The sequence below is a fragment of the Ursus americanus genome, chromosome 9, assembly GCF_024610735.1.
Source record: "Ursus americanus isolate L20-20 chromosome 9, mUrsAme1.1.p, whole genome shotgun sequence".
In the NCBI taxonomy this organism is placed as follows: Eukaryota; Metazoa; Chordata; class Mammalia; order Carnivora; family Ursidae; genus Ursus; species Ursus americanus.
This window is the reverse complement of record NC_142135.1, coordinates 12,386,900-12,392,243: the sequence shown is the minus strand read 5'-3', so window position 1 is coordinate 12,392,243 and position 5,344 is coordinate 12,386,900. Positions and strand designations below refer to the sequence as shown.

General features: G+C 41.3%; 1 pseudogene; it reads left to right on the top strand.

Annotated features, from left to right (window-relative positions):
• The first annotated feature begins 2,223 nt into the window (after nucleotides 1-2,223).
• Nucleotides 2,224-2,284, top strand: LOC123801929 (U4 spliceosomal RNA; annotated as a pseudogene).
• The last annotated feature ends 3,060 nt before the right edge of the window (nucleotides 2,285-5,344 follow it).

The window sequence follows — 5,344 nt, the reverse complement described above, 5'->3', positions numbered from 1 at the left end:
TTCTGAGGTAAGTGAGTCAAAATCGGCTATGATCGAAAAATTGGTCATATTGGTCAAGTGTTACTTGCGTTCTGAATACTTGAGCCACGTGGATCTTGAGACTATATTGTCAGTTGTGAATTCATGGTTATTATACATTCTTCGTGGTTTATTTCCTTTCATCGCTAAGCCTATATCCTTCCTCATCCCTGTTACTTCTTTCTGTCTTCATATCCAATTTGTTTTATTCTCTGTTACCACATTCGATTACTATCCATTACTATATTACTGTGAAGTTAATCTTTTTCATTGCTGGTTGAGATAACTTTTTCTCTGCTTTTTATTTTTCAAATTCTTTCTTACTGTTTAAGCATATCTTCTGTCAATAACTCAGAGCTCATTTTCTATTAAAATCTATTTTTAACCTTGCTTTTCTATAGGTGTTTGTGATGGACTGAATTGTGTTTCCCTCAAATTCATATGTTAAAGCCTTAACTCCAAAGTGGCTATATTTGGAGACAGAACTGTTAAAGAAATAATTAAGGTTAAATGAGGTCATTAGGATGGGACCCTAATCCAGTATGACTAGTGTCCTAATAATAAGAAGAAGAGTCACAAAGAAAAGGCCATGCTGAGGTCAGAGAGAGAAGATAGCTATTTACAAGCCAAAAAGAGAGCCTCAGGAGAAATCAAAACTTGGTCTTAGACTTGGTCTTAGACTTCCAGGTTCCAGAACTGTGAGAAATTAATTTCTGTGCTGATGGCAGCCCTAGAAAACTAATATAGAATTTTAAGCTTATTTTATGTATTGGAGGCCTAAATAACCCCAAACAAACAACACCTTGCTTTTTATCAACATTCTGAAAAATTGGGAAATGTGTCAAATGAATGGCAGATGGGTTTTAAAAATAACCTTGGTTATTCACCAAGGCCGATGTGAAGAACCCTGTTTTGAGAACAACAGGCACATAGACTTGCTAACATGGTATGCCACTCACGTACCATTCATGGTATGGCAAACTCACTTACCACGTCCCACCAGTATAGACTGGAGCAGTCTTCCCTGAATGGCGACTGCTGGGGAATGGGGAGCTCCGGAATATGCTTTCGGTGGACTATGAAAAGAAGAAGTGCTCTCCTTCCCAAACCCTAAATTGTCCAATCAGATAATTCATTCCACATAAGGAAAAAAGAAGTAACAGGAGTACAGCAAAGAAATTACTCCTCGTGAAAGTATTTTGGCTAAAGCTGCTATAAACAGTTGTGTATAGTTTGATGAACATAATTATTCATTTCTCTGGAACAGATGCCTAGGAATATAACTTATGGGTCATACAGGATTTGAAGGTTTAGTTTTCTTTTCTTTTTTTTTTAAATTTTGTATTATGTTATGTTAGTAACCATACAGCATGAATGTTTCGTTTTCTTAAGAAAGCGCCAAACTGTTTTGTAGTTAGCTGTACCATTTTATGTTCCCATGTGATATGTGAGTGATCCGGTTTCTCTGCATTTTTGCCAGCATGTGAGGTTGTCACTATTCATTTTTTTAGCCATTTTAATGGGTGTATGGAGACATCTCATTGCGATTTTAATCAGCATTTTTCCAATGACAAATTCTTTTGAACACCCTTTCATATGCTTTTTTGCCATCTGTATATCCACGTCAGCGACATGTCTTCTCACGTATTTTGTTCACTTTCTAATTGCATTGTTTGCATTTTTATTGTTGAGCTTTGGTTTATAGCTTTTAGATAAGCATATGTACAAGATATACACATATTTGATATATACATATATACTGAGATGATATATATTTGAGATATACATACAATACTGTATATAGTCTAGATACTAGTCCTATCACGTATGGCTTGTAAATACTTTCCCCCATTCTGTAGCTTTTCTTTCCTTTCTCTTACAGGGTCCTCTAATTCTCCATTCTGTTCCATTGGTCTATATGTCTCTTCTGCCAGCTACACACATTCTTTTTTTTTTATTGTTATTATTTTTTTTATTGTATTGCGTTAGTCACCATACAGTACATCCCTGGTTTTGATGTAAAGTTCGATGATTCATTAGTTGCGTGTAACACCCAGCGCACCATGCAATGCGTGCCCTCCTTACTACCCATCACCAGTCTATCCCATTCCCCCACCCCCCTCCCCTCCGAAGCCCTCAGTTTGTTTCTCAGAGTCCAAAGTCTCTCATGCTTCATTCCCCCTTCTGATTACCCCCCCTTTCTTTATCTTTGCGCAGTGGCAGTATCGTAGCCAATGAGGTTTATCCGAGGCGCGATTACAGCTACACACATTCTTATTACGGTAGCTGCATAAGAAGTCTTAAGATCAGATTGACTGATTTCTTCTCCTTTATTCTTCTTTCTCAAGATTGTTTTAGCTATTCTGGTCTCTTTGCCTTTCCATGGAAATGGTAGGATAATCTTGTCTCTATCTATAAAAACTCATAGTGGGATTTTGGTAGGAATTACCTAAAACACGCATACCAATTTGGGAGGGATTGGTGTCTTTTCTATGTTGAGTCTCAGACCTTCTGGTACTGCTCCCGCCAGGAGAGAGGGGCTGCTGCTTCATTACTGTGAGGTGGAAACACAAGTCCAGTTTCCCCACTTGGCGTCTGTTGACCCCCAACGGGAAGCTTCTTGTTGCTGCTGGACCCGTGGTGGGAAACTTGGCTCCAATGGGGTCTCTACTGATACTGTGTTGGGGATGGCCTCATTACTACTGGTGATAAGAGAAGTCCTGACTTCATTGGGCCTCCTCTGATACCACCCCAGCCAGGAAGGGAAGGGTACCTTGTTCTGCCACAGTAGCAGTGCAGGTAAAGGGGGGCCTTGTTATTGGCAACATGGACGGGAGTTCAGGCTCCCTACTTGGCCTTCTCTCACACTACCTCAACAGGAGTGTTGGAGCATTTGGCTACAGCCTCATGAGGGTGGAGATCTGGGCTCCCCACTCAAATTTGCTAGATTGAGGGTGGGGGGCAATATTTTATGTTTTCTCTGGCTGGACTAGAGTAGCTGTTATCTAAAAGTGTTCTGTCTTGTTAAGCTGCCCATTTCTTCGTTCTTTGACTAGAGAGAGCAGTCTTCTATGGGGGCTTATTTTTCATCTGTACCTATTGGCCTTCTAATTTGCTGGGTTATCTAACTCGAAGGCTGGGATATGTGATATAAAATAAACAAAGGCACTTAGGATGTTTTCCTTCCAAACGTTTTCATTCCTGGGGCCCTATGGTCCCTAGCTGGTGTGTTTTTTCCTCTCCCACATTCAGAGTTTTTATGTTTGTTTCATACATGCTGTCCAGGGTTTAACTGCACTTATCAGCAGTGATAGGGAAAAGTACACCTATTCCATCTTCCAGGAAATAGAAGTCCCCTTCTTGATTTTTAAAGAATCTAAAGAGTTAAAAATACACACGAGATTATCACTCAGAAAAATTTTGGAGACAACTCTTTGTGTCAGTACATACGGATGTTCCCTGGCCCACACACAGCAAATTTGGAAAACAAGCTAATCTCTAGCCCCCTAAAGCAACTATCACTGGCAAACTATGTTCCCGGAACATGCTATTTACCGTCGCCAAAAAGCATAGCAGAAGCTCAATGATATGTGAATGAAAGAGAAGATCTTCCTGGTCGGGTCACACCAGAATGCCAGTCCGTTGATGCCAGGTTGCTGGAATCCATGACCTGTAAATTTAAACTCAGCTGGGAGACATCTCCTACCTATACTTTGGCACTATCCATCCACCTATTTTAGAAGGAAATCCACCTGTACATAATTTCTTTCTGGAAGATACTCTGGTTTCCCTCCTGGATTCCTGTTATAGTGCCAACATACCCATGTCTTCAGCTGCTGATGACCAGCAGCTGAATCCTTTAGTAAAACTATTTCTTGGCAACAGAGTTTTCTCCACGCAAGGGCATAGCTCTCCAGGGAGCCCTGGCCTGGACAACGATTGACTCACGTAGGCATACAAAGTCCCAGTTTTCTGCCGCAGTTGGGGACGGCTCTGAATGGCTCTGTGCGGTATCAGATGCAACCACATTCTGGGTCAACTCACATGTCCCTATAAGTGCATCTATCTGTGGATAAACTTTCTCCTTGCATTGTCTGTATTAAACTATTGTCTTCAGGGAAAGTATTTTAAAACACTCTTAATTTCCATTTCTCCCTTGAGCCTTGCATTTCTCTCTTTATTGTTCTGAATTGGGTGCAAAACAGCATCCACATTCATTTGTGAGCAGAGAATTTTGTTCTTGTGCCTTGGTAACTCACAACGATTCAGTATGGAATTATTCTGGCTTAAGATACCCACTTCTCCAGGAGTTCTTTTTCTCATATGTTCTGGGGTTTCTTGTTTTGTTTTGTTTTGTTAAGATTTTATTTATTTATTTGAGAGAGAGTGAGTGAAAATGAGCACACAAGCAGGGGCAGGGGGAGTGGAAGAGGGAGAAGCAGGCTCCCCAACAAACAGGGAGTCCGATGCGGGGCTTGATCTCAGAACCCTGGGATCATGACCTGAGCTGAAAGCAGACGCCCAATCAGTTGAGCCACCCAGGTGCCCCTTTGTTTTGCTTTTTATGGAAATCTAGCTCAGCCAAGCCAAAATACACTTCATTCATTTATCCAACGAATGTGTTTTAAGCAGTCATTACGTATAGACACCAGGAGCAAAGTCTGCAACCTACCACACAGGGGGGCGGGGACGGGGCGGGGGGGGGGATTAAATGTGTCAGCCTAAACAATATGCCAGGTATAGTGTCTGATACCAAGCAATTTTTCAAGGAACAGAAAGCATTTACTTTGCCTTTTCTGCATCTTGTCTGTGACTATTAGAAAAACAAACTAAGCTTGCCATTATTTGGTGATTGTGATTCTTGGTTACCTTTGGAAAAGAAAGGTGGGTATTAAAGGAAGTACCACGTACGGCTTGGTCTCTGGGTCAGACTGTCCCGATCGTCCTTTCCCGGCCAGGCTGTCCATCGTTACGAGTAAACAATTCTATCATAAAGAGACGTGGTTGACCAATCTCTGCACTTTGTCTGGAATACCATTTTAAATACCTCTTCCGAAGGAAATGAGAAATGCTGTTGTGACATAGTCATCAAATGTCTGGAAGCTGTAGTTAGTGGTGGATAGTCTAGTTTCTGGGGCCTTTATAGTTGCCTCAAGCTGTCCAAAGACCTGAGAACCAGTTGAAGAACTTTGACATGAGCTCAGCCTTCCACTCCAGGACCCATCTTTGGAAGACCTTTTTATCAGAATAGGCATTCAACTAAATTTCCTGAGTTCCTACTCTGTGATGGGCAACCTGCTGGTCTCTGGAAATGGACAGTCGTTAA